General features: G+C 38.2%; 1 protein-coding gene across 3 annotated transcripts in view; it reads left to right on the top strand.

Moving 5' to 3' along the window:
• The window catches only part of DMD (dystrophin), a 743,617-nt gene that overhangs the window by 82,684 nt on the left and 636,264 nt on the right, over positions 1–24,669 (top strand). For all 3 annotated transcript variants that reach the window (XM_058535613.1, XM_058535611.1, XM_058535612.1), the window contains exons 4-5: positions 1,312–1,413; positions 11,862–11,970. The gene's annotated coding sequence lies outside the window, so the exon portion shown is untranslated. The remainder of the gene's footprint in view (positions 1–1,311; positions 1,414–11,861; positions 11,971–24,669) is intronic.

Below are 24,669 nucleotides of genomic sequence, written 5' to 3'. Positions count from 1 at the left end.
GGAAGAAAGAAATACCCAACCCTCACAAAGTACACTCTGAATTTGAATTTGTTACAATTTTGCAAGATTTTTTAAAAAATCACTTATAGAACTTTTTTCATAGAGAGTGAATTAATACTTATAACTGTACGTTTGTTTCTTCTATAATTATTGTCCCTAAAAGTGGTGTGTGTGTGTTTTGCACACATACCCATTAACACACAGGCTTAGTCTTAATGTTATGGATAGTTTTAACCAGAGTGCCTACCTCCCACTAGTATTTATTATAATAAGAACTTAAGAAATATTCCCTTTCCAGAACATGTGCTGAGCACCCATAAGTTGAAACACACCCTACTGTGCCGTATAAGATTACAGTAATTTGGGTTCAGAAGCCTCCCTGAGACTCCCTGAGAGAGAACAGGTACAAACACAGTATATAAAGGACACAGTGGCGTGAAGACACGTACGCACAGCAGTGCTGGGAGGCTACAGGGTAGCAGAGGGAGGAAGGGAGAGATGGGTTAATCAGGAGTTGCTATCTAGGGAAGATTGCCCGGGCCCTGACTGATGCCTGACATTGATTAATCGATACTCCATCCTAGTGTTTAACAAGTGTTCCATCCAGAAAGTCTTCTGTAATATTTAACTTCACTTCCTTCAGCTTCAGTTTATGCACATTTCTTTTGTTCTCTCTTCAAGAGAGCTAGACAGCAGCACTTTATGTTCATATATCTAAAGAGGTTTTTTAAAAAATTTTTTTTGTCATACTTCTGTCTTCTCCAGACTAAGGAAAAACAAACAAGGCCTATTTAATTTGTGCTTTAAGTGTTTACTCTTTGGAAAGAAACTTAAGAATTTTGACAGTGATAGAGGAAGAATTATTTGGTTTCTCTTTCAAAACAAAATTCTGTATCCAAAGCCCAAAAGAGAATCCTGTTAAAATAAGAAGTTTGCAAAGTAAATGAACATTGGGATTACTGAGATTATCGAAGCTAACAATAGTATTTATCCACATTAATCATATTCATAAATCATACTTCTCACTATTGTATTTTCCCTTTTTGACAGTTAGAAAGTTAGTGTCTGTGCTTCTATATAATAGTATTATGATATAATTCAAGAAGATTTGGGATAATTTTTTAAATTTTAGTGTGTTTCACAGAGACCTGTATTTCTTTGCTCTGCACTAAAAGCTACTTGTTTGTGCCTGTATGTACCATGCAGAAATTGATCTGCACTACATGTGGAGTCTCCAAGGGTATATTTAAATTTAGTAATTTGATTGCTAACTGTGAAGTTAATCTGCACCGTGTGTGTTCTTTTCCCCAGGAAACTGAAGTAGAAGTTCAAGCTAAACAGCCGCATGTGGAAGGGATTTTGTCTAAAGGGCAGCGTTTGTACAAGGAAACACCAGCCACTCAGCCAGTGAAGGTAATGGAGCAACCTCTAGCAATATCCATTACCTCATAATAGGTTATGCGTCCCCTGTTGTACATTTGCCATTGACGTGGTCTATTTATAATCAATGAAATAACTTGTCAAGAAATATTGGCCATACTGCAGTAGCAGAGGCAGAGCTGTCTTTTTGATCAACATACCCTATTTATATATTGGGATCTTAAGGCTATTAACGAGTCATTGCCTTAAAGGACTCATTTCTATCCTGGTGCGCTGCCATCACTACGAAAAGTAGTCCCACCTTCAAGGTAGATTAAATTCTTTGAGGCTTTATGGCTTTGCTTGCCAGCCTTGATGCTTTTCATATTGTTTGGCTTAATTCAAATCAAGCTACTGCATCATACTGTCTGTCTCCAACAGCTGTAAAGAATCACAATCTGGTCCGTGACCTTTCTTTTCTCTGTTGCTCTTTCTGATGAAAGACGAAAATCGGCATTCGGGCTTCGGTCGTTTATTGGGTCAAGAATTTTTAACGAAATGTCATGTAATTGCTTCTCTCTCTGGTAAAAAGCTGGCCTGGGAGAAAGCTTTCCACTTCTTTCCTTTCCCTGGGCGCATTTTGAAGGCTAGGACACATTCATTCACAGGCTATTACATGAGGAGAGAAATGGAAAGCCAGCTCAGTTTTCAAAAAATAGCTAGTCAATGGCTTCCATTTGCAAATGAGAGTCCAGTGATAAATAGACGTTAGGTATAGGTTACCCTGTTTTCTGTAACTGACCAAAATTATAATGGCTCCCGTTATGATGAAGGTTCCCCAGAGCCTGTAATGGTGGCTGTTTATTGATCAGTTCTGGTTTCTCTAGCTACTGTTGCAGGCTGAGACTTAGTGAGCATCACCGTCATGTTTAAAACTGCCCTAAATCAGTGCAGGTCAATAACCTTATTATACAGAACTAGTTTGTCCTTGCAAACAACATTACCATGACTTAGACTCTGTCTCTAAGGTCACTGCTTATGCTTGGCCCAAGCTTCATTTCTAGAAAATTGTTTGTTTTCCTTACAGTTTACAAGGGGATTTCCTTCGACAAATTTAAAGTTTTAACCTAAACCTAATGTCCAAACACCAGATGCTGAAAGGCACAGATTTCTCTGTAGATATCAAAATAGACATTTATTCGTGAATACATTGTCCCCAGTCCTAACATCCAAAAAAAATAATTTGCATCCAGTTCCAAGCCTGTTATGATAATTTTCATAAAGTAACAATGTGTTCAGTATTTAGATTGGAGAGCTAGAGAAGGTCCAAAAAGCAGCAAATTTCAGGGTTTCTGTTGATGCTTTAAAGAAAGCCAGTCCCCAGGCAGACATCTTTCTTGGTTAACAGAGTGACTCTCATAGCAAGCAATGAAACAGACAAATGGACCATTTCATAGGTCCACTCTATCTACTCTTGTTTGATCCTCAAAGACTTTATGCAGGGTTTGGCACAATTGTTACGGATTGCAAATGTGCATTTAAATTGGCTTTTACTGTTGTGCCTTTGTAAAAAACAGAGGGAAAAGTCTTAATTGAAAGTCAGTGAGAAAATTTTTGTTTTCATTGTATGTAAACCATGCAAGCAGTTGATGCTCACTTATCACACCTCCCCTCATACCCTCAACTCCTGGGCCACTTTGAGATCAGAACTGGGATCTGCCATGTCTGAGTAGATCTGCTTTCTACTGTCGCGTTAGTATTGTAAAAGAGGAAATATTTTTCTGAAATAAAAGAGCAAGAAGGTGTCAACTTTCCTTCTCTTTTGCAGCCCTTAAAACCATTTTGTAAGGTCAGCACTCTTTTTTCTTTCCTTCTTTTCTCTTTCCCTCCTCCCCCATTTCCTCTCAAGTCAGCTCATTTGGAAGAAACAGAACTTAAGTGAAAACCCATTCCTGTTCTACCATTTAACCCGTGGGTTTGGAGGAGAATCGAGATTTCAAGTTGGTAGTGGCAAAAGGACGAGAGTGATTTGGGAGACTGGGGGGCTGTTGATTCACGTGCAGCTTTTGACATGGGCCACGGTCTTGGAAATACCTGAAGATTAGCTGGGGCTTGCGGTAACCTGAAACACTAGAGGCTCAAAAATGACCTCATAGTTCAGAACATGGAACCCAGCAATATAAGGCAGCAAGTTGTGGAGACTGTTTAAAACTCTGCATGGATCAAAAACTTCTTTTTAGGCCCAGCCCTGGTGGCCTAGTGGATAAGTTCAGCACGCTCTGCTTCCGTGGCCTGCGTTCTGTTCCCAGGAGCAGACCTACACTACTCTGTTAGCGGCCATGCTGTGCTGGTGGCCCACATACTAAAAAAAGATAGAGGCAGGGGCTGGCCTGGTGGCATAGTGGTTAAGTTCACATACTCCGCTGCGGTGGCCTGGGGTTCGCAGGTTCGGATCTCAGCCGTGCACCTACACACCACTTATCAAGCCGTGCTGCGGCAGGCATCCCACGTATAAAGTAGAGGAAGATGGGCATGGATGTTACCCCAGGGCCAATCTTCCTCAGCAAAAAGAGGAGTATTGGCAAGGGATGTTAGCTCAGGGCTAATCTTCCTCACAAAATAAAATAAAATAATTGGTAGACGTTACATTAGAAAAAAAAAACTTCCTTTTAAACCTTAGGGATGATTTTTCTGAAAGCTGATCCATTGCTCTGATAATACATAAACAAAGCCTGTTTTCAACTTTGATTTCATATATCGAAATTTAAAAATTGTGCTTTTCCTAATGCCTTTTCTCCTTAACATTCAGGTTTCTTACCCCTTAGTAGAAGGGAAAAGGTCCAAGTAGCCTGCAGAACATTTTCATGAAAGAAGTTTGGTTTTGTTTTTTGAGGGAGGTACATTTGGAAACTATAACAACTATGAAGAAGAAAGTGATATTCTTAAAAAAAGAAAACAAAAATCCCCGTGGTGTGTATATAAGATCCAGTACTTAAATGGATAATTAGTATATCCACTGCTTGCAGATGTTCTAATTAAGGACACATCAGAGAATGATTCTGTTTCTCAGAAAATTGACTGTCTCTTGGCACCTCCACATTCTGCATCAGACAGCCTGTCTATTCAGCTCCTACGCTCCCCTCCCAAGCTGAGTCCTGTTCGGGAGCCAGGCTCATCCCTGTTCAGTTTTTTTACTTTTTCTTCACTCTATCAGCTTCTCTAGGATTTCTTTAGTTTTCAACGATGGTAAATTTTTAGTTTCTTTTTTTGTCATTCCTGACTAACTTATTCCTTATTTTCTTTGAAGACTTCCTGTTAAAGGTGAAATATGTATTATGGGACAGTTCCACTAATAGCATAAATGTAGCACTAGATATCTGATGCAAAATTATGGGAAAAATCTTAGAATAATATGACTGAAGAAATAAGCGTTTTTGTTTTACTTTCCATCTCCTCTCTCGCTCTCTCTCCCCTACATACACACGTACACACACACATGCACACACACACAGATACACACTTTTATTTCATTTGATTTGTGTATTGTTCCTTCGTCTTAACTTCAGAAATTGTTGATGATTGGTTGGATAAGTTAGATGAATTGTTTAACATTTTGCTTAAGTTATACCATTGGTAATAATATTTTATGATAATTCTGTTGTGACGGAATCATTTCTAATATGTTCCATTTTCCACAGAGTAATGACTAGGTCCACAATAGTACCCAATTAAGCGGTTAAAAAACAACAAAACAACTGCGATCAGTAACAACAATATTGACAGCTACAAAAACATAAGCCATTTGTTATTTGGTTTTTAAAATCATTTTTTTAACTCTCTTTTGAACTTAAGCATTTAGATGATATTTTCTTCTATTCATACTTATTCTTTAGCTTAACTTGGAACACTACTCTTTCTGCTAAAATTTTTTAAATGTGTGCATGTATTTTGAAATGTTTATATCATCTTCCATATATTAGAACTGAGACATTTAAGATTTAATAAAATCTTAAATGTCTTGGTTACTTGCTGAAGTGATATTAAACCAGCTGGTTTGCTTTGCTACCTTTTTAGATTATCAAAAAACCTCTTTCTAACATGAATCTAATAATATATTTTATTACTGCTCTTGAATTTGTTTTAAATGTAACAGAAAAAGTAAGGCATTAGGAGCCTTCTGTATTTGGCCAAAGGGTTCCACCTCAACCTTTAACACAAAATAATTGCTATAAACAAATGGTCAAGATGGCAATTAGAATCTTCCAGGCATCATTTCCTCAGATATAAGGAGCAAAATGACAGCATCATTAGTCATTTTCAATTATAGTCAATCATAACCAGGGATGTTCCATTTTCCCAGCTGTTTTGTTGTTAATTAACTAGATTAAGCTGGGGTTTTTTTCTCCCAAGTTTGTTCTGCTGCCAACATCAACATCTTAACATTTCTAAGAACTTTCTTAGGGTTTATTTTTTTGCCTGATAATTTTTAATATATTACTCGCAACAGCTGTGCGTCTGAAGATTTATGTACAGTATAGCAGGTCGAATGGTGTCTTGTTGGTCAAAATATTGCCCAATTAAACATTCCAATTACAACAATATTTGGATTTTATAACTCATCTATCAGGCGCATCATCTCATTTACCTGGTGCGACTTTTTTTGTAACATCAGAAATCAGTAGAGAGATAACAGACATAAGTCTATCCCCCCAAATGAACAGGTCCATTTTGACTGACTCATTTGGTAAGCACGGTTTCCATGTCAGTGATAATGGAAAATGTTGGAAGAAGAATTATAGAGAGAAAGAAACAATATTAGAGAGATTTTGTAATTTATTAATATATATGAATAGCAGAATTTTATCTTTTAAAACTATAAGTTAGCTTTACAACTGAGGAAAATGCCTTAGACTATGAGAGGTTGAGTAAATGTTCATCACATATGCTTGAATAGGAGAGCCCCACTTTCCCATTGGTAAGATAAAATTTATGATAGGTTTTAGAGCAACTTATACACATAAACATTTAAAAATATGGATGAGATTACCAAATGTCTAAGTATATTTAATTTCTTAATTGAGTAACACTTCCATATTTGAAATCTCACATTTTATAAAATAACACACTAATTAGAAATATTGCTTTTGCAACATTTATATTTTCTGAAACAATTTCATTCACATTCTTCATATGTATATTCCAAAATTCTAGAACTCATCATCCTTCTTCTAAGTTATTTGCAATATGGTGCTATTTGAATCCCCATATGATGCTGTTAAAGCTCTCTGTCCAAAGACTACTAGGAACATACCTACAATCAAAAAGTTAGAAAAAAACAAACAAAACAAAATGTTAGGATCATTTAGCTTACTGCCGCAAGGGAGAAAGCTCTCTACAGAAACTGTGCGGTATCTCAGTTACAGGGCATTGGAAAGAGCTGTTTAGAGGGTTTGGCTGGCTGGATGATTCTAAGCGAGAATTGGGGAAGTAGAAGCCATTTCAGTATTAGATGCTGTCAAGAAACAGTTAATGTGGTGATGGGGTATCTTAATTTTTATCCAGAAGGTGAGGGAATTAAAGCAGGGCAGAGCTGTCACTGTTAAAGTAGTAGAAGCGCCTCATATTAGTCATTTTTGTGTTGGCAGAGTGGGTTGGCTCTCTGTCTCATTCCAGACGTGGCCCTGGAGTGGCCTTGTCTCTGTCCAGTTTATTTTCTGTTACTGTCTTTTATGTTCAATTGGGACCATCACGCCTAGCTAGCTACCAGTTATCTGAAGGGCCATGTTTCACTTCCTCGATATTATTACTGGAATTTTTATCGCTAACCTCACTGCCCATTCACAGAATATGAGGAGAGATAATCTTTTCATTTTTCTTGGATATGTACTATTTATCACCCCATCAGTATAACTTATTGTTTTGCTTTTTTAAACTGTCTTTAAAAGACTTGTTTATAATGGTCTTCACCACTGGTAAGTGTAAGGTTATACCCTTGGGATAATTACTAACGGTTTATCAACTTTCTTCACCTCTTTTTTTTCGTGAACCAATTCTGTCAGATAACTTCTATAAGCATCCCAAATTCACATCTCTTGAGGTTATTTGAGGCTACTGTGCAACTTTGTTGTTCAAAATAAAACATCTGAGACGCGAAAAACATTATAAGGGCTCTAATATGAGCTAACTCTTTTCTGAGGCAATATTTGGGGGAAAAGTCTCAATTTAGGCTTACTCAGTAGCTCATGCTAGAGCTGGGCAAGCATTTTAGAGATTTGAATTTCACTCCCGGTCCTCAGTTGTGTTAGTTGCGTTTGTAGAGACATACACAGAGACATATATGTTTCGATTACAATATTTACATGCATGTCTGTGTATACACAGTCATAGGTAGATTCATTTATTTATATATCAGATATTAATTGCATGCCAACCATTGACACAAGAGAAAAATATAGGATTTTTAAATTTTGAAAATCCCAAACTCAGAGTTGAAAACTTTAGAAAAGATACATTTAGAAATCATTTTTTGTTGTAATTAATTTCTGCTCTTCATAAAGAAAAATTTCACATTGTTACAATTGCCTTAACATTTAATGACTATTTCCAAGCAAATTATATACAATGGACAATAATGCTCAGTTGTGAAAGTCCCCTATAATGAAACTAAGTTTGCCGTCTTTAAAAAGTGATCTCTAGTGGGCTGGCCTGGTGGCGTAGTGGTTAAGTTCGCGCACTCTGCTTTGGCGGCCTGGGGTTCTCAGGTTCGGATCCTGGGCGGGGACTGACGCACTGCTTGTCAAGCCATGCTGTGGCGGCGTCCCATATAAAGTAGAGGAAGATGGGCATGGCTGTTAGCTCAGGGCTAATCTTCCTCACACACACACAAAAAAATGACCTCCAAGTTTCTCCCTTTGGGTAAAGTATGAATCCACTGTGACTGTTGAGTTTTGAGCTCTTGTGAGAAAAGCCTGGGATCTGCAATTTACTTAGCATATTCAAAGTTTCGACATTCTGGAATCTAATCAAGAATAGTACTTGATAACCATTATCCCACTGATTTTATATTTCAAGATGTTAGAATTTAGACATATATTTGATTCCGTTAAATTTGGTTAAAAGTTATTAAGGTGATTAGCAAATTGTTACCTTTTACAGATTTTTATTGAGCACTGCTTAAAGTTTATTATGTGAAGAATGCTGCATTAGTTGCCACAGCCAAACATTTTTTGCTCCCTGAAAGAACTTTACATCCTAATAGAAATGATGAGAGAATAGAAAATATGGGCACAGAACCAAAATATGCCAGAGAACCAAAAAGCAAAACAAAACTAAACAAAAAAAGAACTTCCATAATATGTAAATAATCAATTTCAAGTCTAAAGTATACCAGATACTTGAAAAAGTTGCAAGTGTTTTTGTGACCAGCTGAATTAAAATCTATAGCCATTTTATGTGATGTTATTTGCTAATAATTAAGAAAGATTGGGGAATGTACAATTCTGAGCTTATTACTTTTTTGACACTTTGCAATATCTTCAGATGTTTGTGGCACATTGGAGGGATGCTACTTAGGGTTTTAAATCTCTACATTTGAAATTAAAATAACACCTCATTTACCCATCTAGAAATAACAGTGGGCAAGATAACATTTGAATAAATGAGTAGACTGTAGAGTTTATGTATTAATAAAAGGGAATTGAATATATAAACATGTTATTTTCAGGATAACCAAAACCTAGTCCTTTAAGCATTGAAATATTTTCATTTTTAACTATTTTAATGAAAACTTTTATTATCTTCTCTTTTGCTTCATTAAGCAGTGCATAATAACTAACCAACAATTTTATGGTACTTTACAGTCCACAGAGTTCTTTTCACATAAAATATCTCATTTAGTTTCTCCAACAAAGCTATGAATTAGGTGATAGTGTTATATCCACATTTCAAGGGTGATAAATCTGAGTGACCTATCTGATTTGCCAATGATCACACAACCGGTAGTAATGAGTTAGGACTGAAATCCAGGACTTCGGATTCTAAAACACGATGTAATTTAAACTTTTCTTAATTTTCAGGGGCATCGTTATAAGCATCAATTATTGTTCTGTTTCGTTATACGACACACGTGGAATATGAAGTTCAATACAGATCACTGTTTATTGAGTTGAGACCCAGATGAAGTAGTTAATTTGCTTTTAGAAGCCAGGTTTTAAGATCAATATGTACCTTGAAATATTAGAATCAAACTCAACGCAGTGAGATGCTTACACTATGAGAAGAAAGTGGAACTTCAGCCAACTGTAGGAACAGCAAACTCCCATCTCTCCTCGCCCACTCACTCTGGGGCCATATGCTTATTGAGTGGTAGAGTGGGCAGATCTCAGCAGTATTTAAATCAATCGTTAATCCATCTCTCTCTCTCTCCCTCCCTCCCTCCCTCTCTCTCGGAACATATATGTGACTTCCTATAAGTTCAATGATATATGATGAGACTTCACCATATGTTTCACTGTTCTCCTTTCAGTAAATGATGAAGATCACTACATTTTCTAGTTATGTGCTTTTATGTTTATTGTCTCCTCCCTATTATCTTTTGCTACTTTTTGTTATCAGCGTGGTTACCCCTAGTTGCTCTTAATATTCTTTCCTTGTGAAGTCACTGCAACTTTGGAGGGGAATCAAGAGACCAAATATACATTAATTCGCTAGCCTTTTATAATATTTAATTCTCAATGTTTAGCTCTGATGTCAGAATGGAAAAATATTTCCACATGTCATGACTTTCAGTGGTAGTTGTCCTCACTGATCAGAGGTATTGTTTTGTTTGCCTTTGGATTCAAGGCTTATGTTTTAATAAATAAAAGAGTTCTTGCATTGATGTGATAGTAAATGTTTAACAGCGTGCACTCTGGGACAAAAAATTAAAGGCCCTGATTTGATATGATGTCAGACACAATAGACATAACATCTTGAGAGCATACGTGATGGTTAAATTAAGAAGCGATGAATTTTTAGTATTTATTTTAGTATTTATTCCCTTGGCAGTTTTTCTCACGTGGAGTTCCTCAAGAGAATTAAGTCCTATAGAAAATAATGTAAGGGCCTATTTTCTTATTTTGTCAAGTATGGTACGTAACAAGTTCATTGTAAATGCTTAGGTAATTCATTAGGTATAATGTATGCCTTAGGCTTAAGGCTTGGTCCTGGACAGTCAGCATCAGCATCAACTGCAAAATTGTTGGAAATGCAAATTCTTGAGCCCCACCTAAGATCTACTGAATCTAGAACTCGGGGGCTGGGACCCAGCAACCAGTGGTGTAACAAGGCTGCCAGGTGATTCTGATGATCCTAAAGTACAAGAGCCACTGTTCCAGGGCATTAGGACTAATTATTCCCCCAGTCCATTGAGTAGGTTTGCCCTAGGACCTTCGAGTACTCTGCTTCTAGCCAGTGGAAAGGGAAAGAAGGGTGGAGAAACCTCACTCATTTTTTAAAAGCCTCGGCCCAGAACTGACAGATATTACTTTTGCTCACATTCTACTGGTGGTAAATAATGATGTGGCCATCCAGTGATGTACGGGAGCCAGCCTGTGTCTACTCATGAAGGCCTACCGTCAAATTTTCAGACATTTTGTGAGCCGCTTGACATTATCTTGGTAACTTAAAACTGGCTAAGGTGGGAGTATTTACACCACAGAAATTGGCAAACACTGGGATCAGGGTGGGTTTTTTTTCCCCAGACAGCCAGTTTTAAGCATATACCAGCACGCCACTGACCATGTACAGGCTTGGCTGACTCTATTAAGAGCTCTGCAGCTGAAATGGCCCTCCAGGTGTCCTGCTTGAGCCAAATTGTCTGAGCCTTTATACCCACCCCTGGATTAGTCACTGAATCAGGGCTTCCCTGGGAAGGGCACACCCTTGGGCAAGGCAACTCTCAGTAGCTGAGACCGTCCCTGAAGGGACTGACAACTGAAGGATGTCTACTGACATCTTTTCCACCACTTAGGACAAGAGTCATTCCTTGAAGTGAACTCTGAGTGCCATATCCCATGTGGACCACAGCCCCTCCCTCCAAAAGATTCTAATATAATTGATTGGGGGGGGTGCCAGGACATTAGGATATTTTTAGTGTTCTCTGGATAATTCTCATATGCAGCCACACTAGATACTATTTAAAAGAGTCAAGCCAATTGCTGAGATGACACTGTTTTTTGTTTATTTGTTTTGCTTTTATTAATGTTTGCACTCTACTTCTTTTAAGTGAAATTATGCCTGAAGCAAGAGCCTGTGTGCAACAAACAATCGATAAATATTTGTAGAGTGTTTGGCTAAAATAATTATAACATTTTTGAAGGGAATTCTATCCAGAAAAATTAATTTAGAAGTAAAATACAATAAAAATAGAATAATGTATTCACAAAATGAGTTAATAACTTCATTAATTAAGTTATCTTCAAGATGTTAATCAAGTAAATAACATGTATGCTTTTCTATTAAAGAGGAAGTTAGAAGATTTGAACTCTGAGTGGAAGGCGGTAACCCATTTACTTCAAGAGCTGAGGGCAAAGCAGCCTGGCCCAGCTCCTGGACTGACCACTATTGGAGCCTGTAAGTATGCTGGATTACATTCTCTTTGGCTGTAGTCATTTGCTCAAAAGCACAACAGTCAGGTGATCTCTGAGTGAAAGGGAAAATTTATTGCTATTCTGAAAATAGAAATAAACCTTTGTGTTATTTACTATGCAAAATGTCTTAGAGTAGGTTCCCTGGAAATAGACTCTGATTCAGAGCGTTGGGTGACAAAAGTATATTGGGGTGTGTTCTCTGAAGATACGCCTACGACAAAGAAAGGTACATGGGAGTAGACAACGGAAGAGGCTAAAGGGTGATTTGACTGCAGTAGAGGCCTCAGCCAATTCCATGGAAGCCTTAGAGCTGGGCTGGCTCTGCAGAGCTGTTCTGAATTGCAGGGAGCGGGCCTGATCTTTGCATTCCTGAACCAGCTAGTCAATGCCCATGGACTGCCTGCTGGGAGGAAAGGGAGACCTTAGAAGAATTTTCTGGGGCTGAAGACAATTCTTAGTAGGGAACACCATCAACAACCAATACTCCCAGCGGCAGGACTGGATGTGTTGTCCCTGAAGAGGGGATCAAGGTAGAGCACCAGAATACCCACTAACACCAAATACATGAGGATTCCATCTCACTGAATCCTATATCATTTCGACAATATTCTTACAATATGCCTATTCAAATCCCTGAAACCACGGAAACACGCCCAGTCCTCCTTGCACCTTCTCCTGTCCCATTTCACAACAATTTTCAGAACTCTTCCATTTTTAGTTCAAGAAAAACAAAAATGGGGGCCGGCCCAGTGGCATAGTGGTTAAGTTCGTGCACTCGGCTTTAGCTGCCCAGGGTTTGCAGGTTTGGATCCTGGGCACGGACCAATGCACCACTTATCAAGCCATGCTGTAGTGGCATCCCATATAGAGTAGAGGAAGATGGGCATGGATGTTAGCCCAGGTCCAGTCTTCCTCAGCAAAAAGAGGAGAATGGGCAACAGATGTTAGCTGAGGGCTAATCTTCCTCACCAAAAAAAAAAAAAAAAAAAAGAAAAGGAAAAATGGACCGTGACTACCACAAGTAGAATTGAGGGAGGAATGTTTCTTCATTTAGCTATAGTTTTAACTTTTGATTTTACTGCATATTTTCAGTCTATTTTATTTCACTTTCTATTCATTTATTAGTAGAAATTATGCATAAAATATCATGGCAATATTAATGCTGGCTTTGAATCTCAGGCGAAAGGAGCCAGAAAACCAATTCTGTACCAATTCTGTAATTAGGCAGAACTAAAAACATCTTTAGTCTTTGGGTTTTTTGTGTGTGTGTGTGCCTTGTCTACTTTTCAAAGATCAAATGATTGAAATATTAAAGCATGGTGACTGGTTCTTCAAGTAAAGTTGATTTTTATTTTATATCAAGTAGAAATATACCACACTGGAAAGATCACAGCCAGGATAGCACAATGGTAATTCAATAGAAGGCATAAATAGTGCTTGGGTTAAAAGAGGCCATACAGTCTGGGGACAGTGTGTCTCATGTGCCCCCTGGGGTTGCTGAGCAGTCATCAGAGTTAGATTTAATGACATTGGAGACTTGAAAAAGATGTGCGAGTGTTCCATTTTTTTCCCCCTCAATCTGGGACACTAAAAGTGCTATATCAGGGATTATAGTCAACTAATTATATCAGGTTTATTTCTTTTTATGACCTGTAATTTTTGGTTCCCTCAGCACACATGCATAGTTTGTCCCTATAGAATCATTTGTTGGTATTTGTTCTCTAACTTTCTCTGGTACGTTCAGCCTCAGATGCTCTAATTCTGTAAAGACATTGGGTTCCAGTGATTTGTTTATAAGTTTGTTGAACTGCGAACATAATTATGAGTTTATGCCCCTATTTAAGCGACTTTACACATGGTAGGAAGGTTCCAAAACCAGGGCACAGAAATCTGTTTAACCTGTATAGTACCTAAATGTAACGATAGTGTTTCTAATGGAAAATACCATGTTTCAGTTTTGATTTTCAGCAACATATATAATTCATCCACTTAATAAATATTTATTGAGTAAATTCTATGTATTGGGCATCATACTAGATGCTGAGGATGCAGCATAGAATAAGATAAAGTCCCTTCTTTCATGAAACGTATACTCTGACTGGAAGAGAAAGGCGATGAGCTAATAAAAAAGAGAATAGATACTATCTCAGTATTGTTAAGCGTTGTAGAGTGTAGTCCACAGATTGATGTCAAATGGGCACTTGTTAGAAATGCAGAATCTCAGGCCCCACCCCAGACCCAATGACTCAGAACCTGCATTTTAATAGGATCCCCGGGTGATTTGTGTGCACACTGAAGTTTGAGAAACAGAGTTATGGAGAACAAGAAAGCAGGGTAAGAGAGGAAGGGAGCAGGAATGAGGACGTGGTTGTCTGTAGTTTGGCCAGGAAAGCTTTTCTCTTAAGAGAACATCAAAAACCTGATGGAAGTGAGGAAATAAGCCACGTATATGTCTGGGGGAAAGTATTCCAGGCAGAGAGAGAACAGCTAGAGCAAAGGTCTTGAAGATGCCAACAAGATGGAAGAATATCAAGACCAGTGAGACCAGAGCAGAGGGCAAGAGGATGCATGGCTGAAGCAGTGGGAGACAACATCTTTCATATTTCCTGTCCTACTTCATTCTCCCCCACCTAAGAGCCTCATCTCTCCCTACCACTCTTTGCCTTCCCCCCTGCTCCCTCCACATTGCTGCCAGTAGGGATAGTCTGAGAATGCCCTCAGCTCCAAGCCACTGGTAATAGCTGGTGGACTTGGGGCCAGAGCTGGAGCAGAACTGAGGGAAAGAGGAATTTTCTCAAAAGCAAGGGCTTTTTATTTCCTATAGCAAACTAACACAGAACTGGGTATAAAGTAAAAATGATAAATGCACAAATGTTGAATGAAAAGAATCAATAGGGAGACAGGTAAATCCAGAACTGCTTTTATTCAAAGAAAACATTCTTTTTTCTTTAACATGGTGGTTTAAACATCAGAATCAAGAAATATTTATATTCCTGACTTCCAGAAAGTTAATCTGAAATAAATACAATATAAAAAATGAAAATCTGTTTTGTAATATGGTTCTGATATATAATTATTATTTCATGTACTATATTGTAATATAATTTATAATTCATCATAGTCAGTTTTTTCCATTGCACTCCTACTATTGTGCTAGCTGCTTTTACATATATGTCTTTATCCTCAAAATAATTGCAAAGTACACGTGGTTAAACACAATTTTTTTAGGGTAAGGATCTCAAGGCTTGGATGGGAAATCGCTAGATTAACGCCACACAGCTGGGAAGAAACAGAGCCAGGATTTCAGTCCAAGTGTGTCAGGCTCCAAAGCCTGTGTTTTGTTTTGTTTTGTTGCTGTGCCTTGCACTATCTCTCTGTCCAAGAACCTAATGGAAATTCTAGATATGGAGGCAGCTAGCCAGTAGCTAATGTTACTTAACTCAATCTTGGATGTACAGGGAGTAAAAGTGGGATATGTTTCTGTGTCTTTTCTTCTCGAGTAGAATAAATCAATTTATTTGAATTTCTTAAAACCATAGAACCATGAAGCTAGGATAATCATTGAAATTACCATCTGATTGAATATTCTTCTTCTATATGTGTGGAAACTGAGGCCCAAAGGGCTTTTTTAAGAATAGTTAACCAAGATCCCTTATGGCCGCTTACTTAAATTATATCATATGATATGGTGGTCCTGCCTGAGCTATATAATTGTTTCAATTTGCAGGACAAATAGACATGCTGGAAAAAAACTTTTTTTGCAATCGTTGTTGCTTAGATACCTGAGTGTATCAGTTATCTATCTCTGCATAAAAACACCCCAAATGTAATGGCTTAAAACAAGAATTATTTACTTGCTTATGATTCTGTGGGTCTGCAGTTTGGGCTGTGATTAGCTGCATAGTTATTCTGAAGGTCTTGCTAGGGGTCATTCATGTGCATGCAGTTATCTGACTACTCAACAGGAGCTAGATGGTCTAAAATGGACCCACTCAGATATCTAACAGCTGGCTGTTGGCTGGAGAACATTGGTTCTTCACAAGGCCCCTCATCCTCCAGTAGACTGGACTGGGCTTCATTTATATAGCATTCTCAGGGCAATGTTTCAAGAGAGTACGAGTGGAACCTACAAGACCTCTTGACTAGACTCGAGAATTCAGATGACATTGCTTCTGCTGCATTCTATTGGTCAAAGCAAGTTGTAAGGCCAGCCCAGATTCAAGGGGTGGAAAAATAGACTTCACCTCTTGAAGGGAGGAGCTGCAGTGTCATTGCAAAGGGGCATGCATACAGGGATGGGAGTCCTTATTGTGGTTATCTTTACACACAAACTGCTACATTGAGGAAAAGGGGAGAAAGCAGAGATGAAGGTGTTGGTCTGTATCCAGTGTCCTCTGTCAGTGGTTCTCAAACTTTGCCATATAGTGAAATTATCCATTTCTTATTAAAACACAGATTGTTGGGCTTCAACCCCAGAGTTACTAATTGAGTAGATCTTGGGTGAGTCCTGGGAATTTGCATCTCTGAAAAGTCCCCAGGTGATGCTGATGCTGCTGGTCCTGGGACCGCACTTTAAGAACTACTGCCATAAGCCTATGGTAAGTGGGAAGGAGTTCGTCCCTCCTCCTGCATGCAACATGGAGTGGAATTTGAATGAGATCCAGTGCTGTGGTTGCCAAAGGGAACTCCATGTTACTTCAGCACCACCACTCTTTTCCCCTCCAGCCCCCCCCCCCCCAAGGACTTTGTAGCTTGGACGTTCAAGTAAATGGACAGCATATTAAGCCCAGACAGTATTTGCCTAACAGAGCAGCTCAGAGACCTGTGGGGAGGATAGCCATGCTTATACGAAGCTCCCCTAGAGACTCTCAGAAGCATTTAGGTAGACAGGACTTTGCATGGGACTGAAGGCCTGCATGGCAGATGGAGGCAAAGAGCCAGTAAATCTGGTTGTAAATGTCAATGTGAATCCTTTCTTATCCACAAGCTGCTGGGTCTGGGAACATTCACATTCCGCAATACCCGATTTAGCATTTTCGAAAGAAATTGCATGTAGAACATACTTAATGTGAAGGCTCCAAATCAGGATATTGGAGTTCTTCAAATGTCCCAGGGTAATGACTATGAAATGAATGACCATTGTATATATAGACACATAGAAGCGCCACTTAATAGAGGTTTCTAGTTGATTCAACTCTGGTAAAACCATCTCTTCCTGTAATTAATTTTGGAGAGAGCAAGTCTCAAGTGTAATTAAGAAATTGCTGCATTGGAGGTCAAGAAGCCTAAATTCTAATCTCAGTTGTGCTTCCAACTAGATAAGGAATCAACACACTCTTTTTGTAAAGAGCCAGATAGTAAATATTTTCAGCTTTGTGGGTCATGCGATCAACTTTGTCATTATGTACTAAAAGCAGCCATACCATAGACAATATATAAATAAATGGGTATGACTGTGTTCCAGTAACACTTGACAGAAACCTGAAGGGGGCAGGTGGTTCAAATTTGGCCCTTAACGCCATACCCACATCCCCTCAGCACTGGTCCTTCCTGTAAACCCTGAGGCAAGCACCTGTGACTCTGCGCAGGCATTTGCTCTGGCCACGGGAGAAGCTCACCCACTTGCAGAACAGGTGGGAAGGGCTGGGGAGGAAACGTCCCTGGAACAGCACTCAACCACTGATGGACAGGAGTTGATGGATAAATATCTCATTTTCTTCACTCCTTGGATAGGGGAACCCTACACCAGAGGTTTCCAGTGGGTTGAGCCACAGTTGCCCACAGCGATAATCTGTTTATTAATATGTCTTGTATTGACTTCCTTCCCATTCCTGTTCATTTCCTTACTCTCCCACCACAGCTTTCTGGTATCATCTACCAATGAAACCACTTGCACTCAAATCCTTGTCTTAGGGTCTACTTCTGGGTGAACCTAAATTAATACAACAGGTCTTAGTATTAGTGCCATGGTTATACCTTTTGAGTGAATTGTGTTGTGATTCCCATTTTGCAGATGAGAAAACCAAGGGTCAGAAAGATTAAATAATTTGTCCAAGATTACAAACCTAGTAAGCATCAGAGTGGGTATTCAAAGATAGGTCTCTGTGATTCCAAACCTTATGCTATTAACCAGAACACCATATCTCAAGCAGTAATTTATTTATCTTCATTTGAATTTTTGAAGGCTGTACTTAAATATCAAATACTCACACAGAAGGTTACTTATACGTTTATTATTTGAACTTCACTTGCCTCTCTAGAGTTGAATAAAGCATTCCAAGGCTATTTCAATAGTACTTTAAATACCTAGGCAGTTTGATAAAAGCATGAGGTTAATTGGAGTTTTAAATATAATCTTGGCATACTACTATTTATTTTTTTTATCTAAATTGCGAGAAAACGATTAATTTATTGTGAAAATGCCTTCATTTATCTGCAATGATCATGAGAGATGGAAGCTGTCAATTAATTCTCACATTTTTACTCCCCTTTTGTGTCTCCATCCTTCTCAGAAACAAAGAAGGGTGCCAGCCATATCATTTCCTGTTCTGGCTGTGTTTCCCACTGTTGGTTCTACTTCAACTGAACCTTTAGGATAAGACACATTAGTTTCAGTGGAGCCACATCTTTCTCTGCTTCATTAACAGATGATTACTGAAAACACTTAGGACATGGCTATACCATTGTTGGTTTTATAGTTAAAATCTCTAAACCTTACAAACTGCCTCAAAGTCTGATATACTAGGGGTAAGATTTTGTACCAAAAAATGTTAAGTCCCCTAATCAATTATAGTAACAGGATAAGAAATTAATTTTAGACCCTCCCCAAGGTAGTTCAAAGCCGTGAACAACTACAGAGTCCCTCCAACTCTTGGCAGCAATAAATTAATTAATTAATAAAAACATATTTGTATGCATCAGTGAGGTGAGGATGCTTGAAATGTAATGAGCTGTGTCACACTATACAAAGGGAAGTGATAACAATAGACCTGGCTGGGGAAACCCCAGAATTGCTCATATTGATCAGAAGGAAGTCTTTCTATGTAGGCACTGGGAGTCTCTGGTTCCAGGCCAGGTTCTTCAACAATGTTCCCTGGTTAACAGGGAGGATACTACAGTGGTGTCATTGTTAATATCCAAGACAGTGATTGACTGTGAAAACTAGAGTATTTAGATGTTAATTTTGCATTTTGTGATGATAAAGTTCCCTTTGTTCTCCCTTTCTTAACCTTTTGGCAGTTTTAGTGCTTGGTTACCATCTCTGGTTAGGGCCGAGATTTGGGGTCTGAACTGGCAAAGGAAGAGAAGCTCTAATCCATCATTTCTAATGCTTATTGGAAGCATTCCTGGAAGTTTCTATGTGTGTGTGTGTGTGTGTGTGTGTGTGTGTAGGAAGAGGAGGAGGAGAGGAATATCATCAATGGTTGAAGAAAGTGTTCTGATCGTTGGAGATTTTTCAGTTACTCATATCCTGCATTTTAACAGAAATAAAGAGTTCATTACAGTAAAATTACCTTAGCCTTCTTATATTATTTAACTCCTTCCAAAAAAGCACCTTTGCTGGAAATCACTAAAGAGTATACCATAATGCTGAACTTCTTCTTAAGCTATTATCAAGGGGGAAATAGAAGCATTTAAACATATTCATGAGAATAGGTACCCCACAGCCCACAGAAGTGAGACTTCTCCATGTATTCCTATTATTTCCTAAAATTGCCCTAAATCATTTTGAAATCAAATATAACTTTACCCTCAGAGAAAGAAGATTCCAAAAGGAAATGTTGCAGTTTGCACTTAAATTGTAGATTGTAAGACTGTGATCTGAAAGGTCTTGGAGAGGTCATTCATTCTCCACTATCTTCAGGAAAGGCTCTCTCTCCCTTAGAAGCAACCTTAAGAAGGTTAACTGCCTACTCTCCTCTTCAAAAATCAAGAGTAGGTGGAGTTCCGCCACTGCTGTTATACTCAAGACAGCCTAACCCAAGTTCCAGTTACTGTCTAAATTATTTTTTGAGTAGGAAAAGAGCATTTCTGCTCACTGTACATTTAGACATTCTTTGAAGTCTATTACTTAATCTCCCTTCAAACTTTCCTTTTCTAGTATAAATTAGGTAAGTTCCCATGGCCTGTGAACAAAAAAAACTCTCTCAAATGTTTAAACATCTCTGGGGCCCCCTTTCTACTCTCCCAAGTGTGTTTTCCATATTGTTTTTCTGCCGTGGGCTTCAGAATTGGACCCTGTTCCATAATGACTGGTCTACTCACAACTCAAGTCACATCACAAAGTCAGCATACCCTTTTCCTACCTTTATATGATGATATCATTCTGCCTGCTGTAATGTACTACTAGCTCGTATTAAATTTGACAACTATTCGAGTACCTGGTATTTTTCTGCCACATTTTAGCTTAGCCAGTCATGTCTTTCTATATTGGAACATCTAAAAAGATTTCCCTTGCAATATAAAGTATCTTTAAATTGACTCACATGATTTTATCAGCAGCATATATACATGCTCATGTTTTCCCCATCCTAGAACTATTCTACCTCAACCACACATTCTTTTCCAGATACTCACAAATCTCTCTCCTCTCATTCACAGCCTCTCTTCTAGAAAGAGCCATCTACGTTGCTGTCTCTATTTCTTCTTCCCACTGCAGCCTGGCTGTGTCCTTGCACTAGTCCACTGAGAGTGCCAAAGGCCAGAAATGATCTCTATGTTAAAATACCATTTCAATTCTCATCTTACTTAAACTCTTAGCAGCACTTAATGCAGTGGACCACTCCTGTTTTGAAACATTTCTTCTATCCCTTCACATTAATAACACCACACTCTATTTTTCCTCTTACCTCCTATTTATTCTCAGCTTCCTGGCTGATTTAAAGTTCTTTATCTGGCTATTAAATGTCTAAAGTAATGTAGGCCTGCTTTTTTCACAGTCTTTAATCTCTTAGGTAATCTCATTTACTTCATGGTTTCAAGTACCAATTATATATTGATGTTTCCCACATTCTTACTTGAAATCCACACCTCTCTTTTAAATTCTAGATCTGTACATTAATTCAGAAATACAGCTGTAAGAAAAAAAAAACAGATGAATATTCTTGTCCTCATGGAGTTGATGTTTTTGTGGGGATAGACAATAAAGAAAATAAATAAATACAATATGTTTGCATGTCATGAGGTAATAACTGCATTGGAAAATAAAATAAAACAAGGAAGACTGTAAAGAGTATGGGTATGGAGTACAGAGTGGGGCTTATAGAGACAACTTCACTGAAAAGGTGAAATTTATGTGAAGACCTGAATGTGGTCAAAGTATAAGCCATGTGGATATCTGGGGGAAGCACATTCTAGGCTGCAGCATTCCAGGAATAGCATTCTAATAAATGTCATGAGATGGGAACATGACTAGTATTGGAAGAATAACCACTGTGGCTGGAGCACACAGTAGGTGAAGGGGAGAGCAGTTAAGAAGTGACATTAGATCAGGGAGAGCTTTAAAGGCCATTGAAAGACTTTGAATCTTGTGTAAGATAAAGGCCCAATGGAGGCTTTTGAGCCCAGCAATTAGATGGTCTGACATATGTTAAGAATAAGCTGTATGAAAAAGAGTAGGGTGGAAGCAAGAGAGGACCAGTTAGGAGATTACTGCCATAATTTAGGTGAGAAATGATGATAGCTTGGTCCAGAGTAGTGGCAGCAGAAGTGATAAGAGGTGAACAGATTCTGGATGTATCTTGAAGCTAGAGCCAACAGGATTTGTTGACAGATTTGATATGGGGAATGAGAGAATGTGATGAGGTTTTTGGCCTGAGCAAATTGTAAGAATGGTGGTGTCATTTACTGAGTTAGGGAAGGTAGCAGGAGGTACAGAGTGGTAGGGGGACAATATAAAAATCCCTGCTTTGTACAAGTTACATATGCCTACTAGTTATCCAAATGGAGATGTAGAAGAGGTAGAAGGATATATGACCTGGAGATTAGGAGAGAGATCCAATTTGGAGATATAAATATGTAATTTTTAGCATATAACTAAGCCATGAGATTGTGCTAGTTAAAGCCAAGGGGTGAATATGGATAGAGAAGATATGCAAAGATGGAGCCCTGGAGGACCCCAGTGATAAGAGGTAGGGCATATAGTAATAAGTGGTCACTGAAATAGGCGGAAAACCAGGACAGAAACCTAGAAGCCAAGTGAAGGAAGTGAATTAAGGAGAAGGAATTGGTAAACCGTGTCAATTGCTGCCTGTAAGTCTAGTAAGGTAAAGCCTGAGAACCAACCGTGGATTTAGGAAACTTGGATAGAGTGGTGGGGGAATGAAATACTTATTGGAGTGAATTCAAGAGAGCCCATGTATCCAACACCTCACTCAACATCTGCGCTTGGATGTCTCTTAGACTCCTCAAATCTGCCGTGTCCAAAACTGAACTAGTGAACTTACTCTCCCCTCTTCTCCTCTTGTATGCCCTATCCCAAGAAATGGCAACACCATCCACTCAAGCCAGAACCAGTAAGTGATCCTCGATGGACATCTCTTTCTCCTTTACTTTCCTCATCCAATCAAGCACCAAGTCCTGTTGATGTTATTACTTACCTATCTTTCAAGTTATTTTATCCATCTCCATCCCTTCTGCCACCATCATATTTTACCTGGATGCTTGCCTCCTAACTGATTTCATTTACCTCCCTCTAATCCATTCCCTGTATAAACATATTTCACAAAAAATAATAATGCAAAATGTAAATCTCATTTATTATAATCCTTCAATTTTGTCCCAATGCTTTTAGAATAAATCTCCAAATCATTAACATGGCCTACAAGGTCTTACAAGATGGTTCCCTGCCTACTCTTCTTGTTCCGCTGTCTTCCTTTTTCTTCAAAGCCCAGCCCCTCTGCCTTTCTTCAGTTCCTTTAGCATGTCTGCTAAAAGGAGACAGAGAGAGAGAGAGAGAGAGAGAGAGAGAGAGAGAGAGAGAGAAAAGAGCTCAGGGCTTCCATACCTACTAAGGATTTTGTTTATCAATGTATGCCCTTTTGTGTATGCAGCTTTTGTTCAATGACTAGCATGTAGTAAGTGTTCAACATATTTTGACCAGATGAAGAGTACATTCATTTTTGAGTTGGATCAAATAAGTAAACTTCCCGTGTAATTATAATATCAGAGAAATTAAGTGATTATATGTTTGTCCAGCTGTTTATCTGCTGAATCTGGACTCAAATCCTGAGTTTGATCTCAGTGCTCTTCAGTATTCTTATATATCTCAACTGTTTTTTCCTGCTTAGACACAGCTAACAGATATATTTATCCTCACACTCTCAGCGGTAAATCCTAATTTTTTTAAGGCTGCAGTATTGATCAAATAGGGATATGCTGTGGCTTTGATGCAAATCTTGCAGGCTAAATCTAACCCCCTTCTCATTCATTAACTCTCATTCTTGACTATGTCTTGATATCCAATTTGAGAACCTCTATGTTACAGTCTAGCATGCTATGTTCCTCTTAAAATTTATATAATTTATTCCTTCTCTCATCTTCAGTATTTTTTTAAAATATGTTTTAATCTCATTTTCCAAAGTGCTTGCCAGTGCATGATGAGTTCATTAAACAGACATTCAATCTAGCTATTCTAATATTTATGCAAAATTGCTAACAGCATTGACTACACCAGTACCTAAATTGTAATATAGACCGACAATAAAAAAAAAGTCATAATTATAATACCTTCAATTGTTGCTACTGAGGTAATTATCACAACTCCAAAAAAGAGTCATTGTTCTCCAACATTAAAAAGCAAGAACTAAGTAACATGCTACTGGAAAAGTAGGAGACAATATTGAAATAAAATCAATTAGTCAATCTCCAATGTCACTTCAGCTTCCCAGGATTATTCTTTATTCTTGAAGAAATTTATAAATAAAAGATACAAATAAACTTCCTATAATATTTACTATGAATTATAAGTGGAAGAGGTAATTTTCCTTCTCATATTGAAGTGAGTGAGAAAAGTTGTTTCCTTGATTATTAGTATATTGTTTTAATCCTACGGTTTGACAATAACGTTTTTGCTTACTAAATCCAGCAAGAGCAAAAGAGAAGCCCTATTATTTTCCTTACTGATTCGTATTTGTTTAACGTAAAATGTGTCTTTTTCTTTTGCACCTGCACTCTGTTTAACAAATAAGGACATAACTCAGAATTGAATTGTGCACTCTGATTTGAGATTTTTTTTCAAGGTCAGGCCCCAATTTCCCAAGAAATTTTAATTTTTCCACTACGGCTGCCATCCACTCCCACCAGTGGAAAGACAAACTTGTCTAGTAAAGCTTTCAGATTCGGTTTGCTCTCTGCATACAGCTTGAGGATCTCTGGAGGTCGCTCCCAGCATGTACTGCAACCCCAGCAGGGAGAAGTAATGAAAAGATTTTGGTTAAAAAGCTGACACGATCCCTTCCAACCTCCTTGAATGTGAATATAATAAGCAAGTTTATAGACGCAAATCTCTGTGATTCTGGGGATTTCCATCTTGATCTCGGACTCCAAGGAACATTCGACTGCATGGATTTGTATCTATTATCTGGGTAAATAAATGCTTCATATTGAGCATATGGAGGAAAATGTGCTTTACAACAAAGGTCTGATGTAAATCAGCCAAAACAACATTGTCACTTCATGTTTA

The sequence above is a fragment of the Diceros bicornis genome, chromosome X (assembly GCF_020826845.1).
Source record: "Diceros bicornis minor isolate mBicDic1 chromosome X, mDicBic1.mat.cur, whole genome shotgun sequence".
Classification (NCBI taxonomy): domain Eukaryota; kingdom Metazoa; phylum Chordata; class Mammalia; order Perissodactyla; family Rhinocerotidae; genus Diceros; species Diceros bicornis.
Note: the sequence above shows the minus strand (reverse complement) of the source record. Positions and strands in the feature narration are given on the sequence as shown.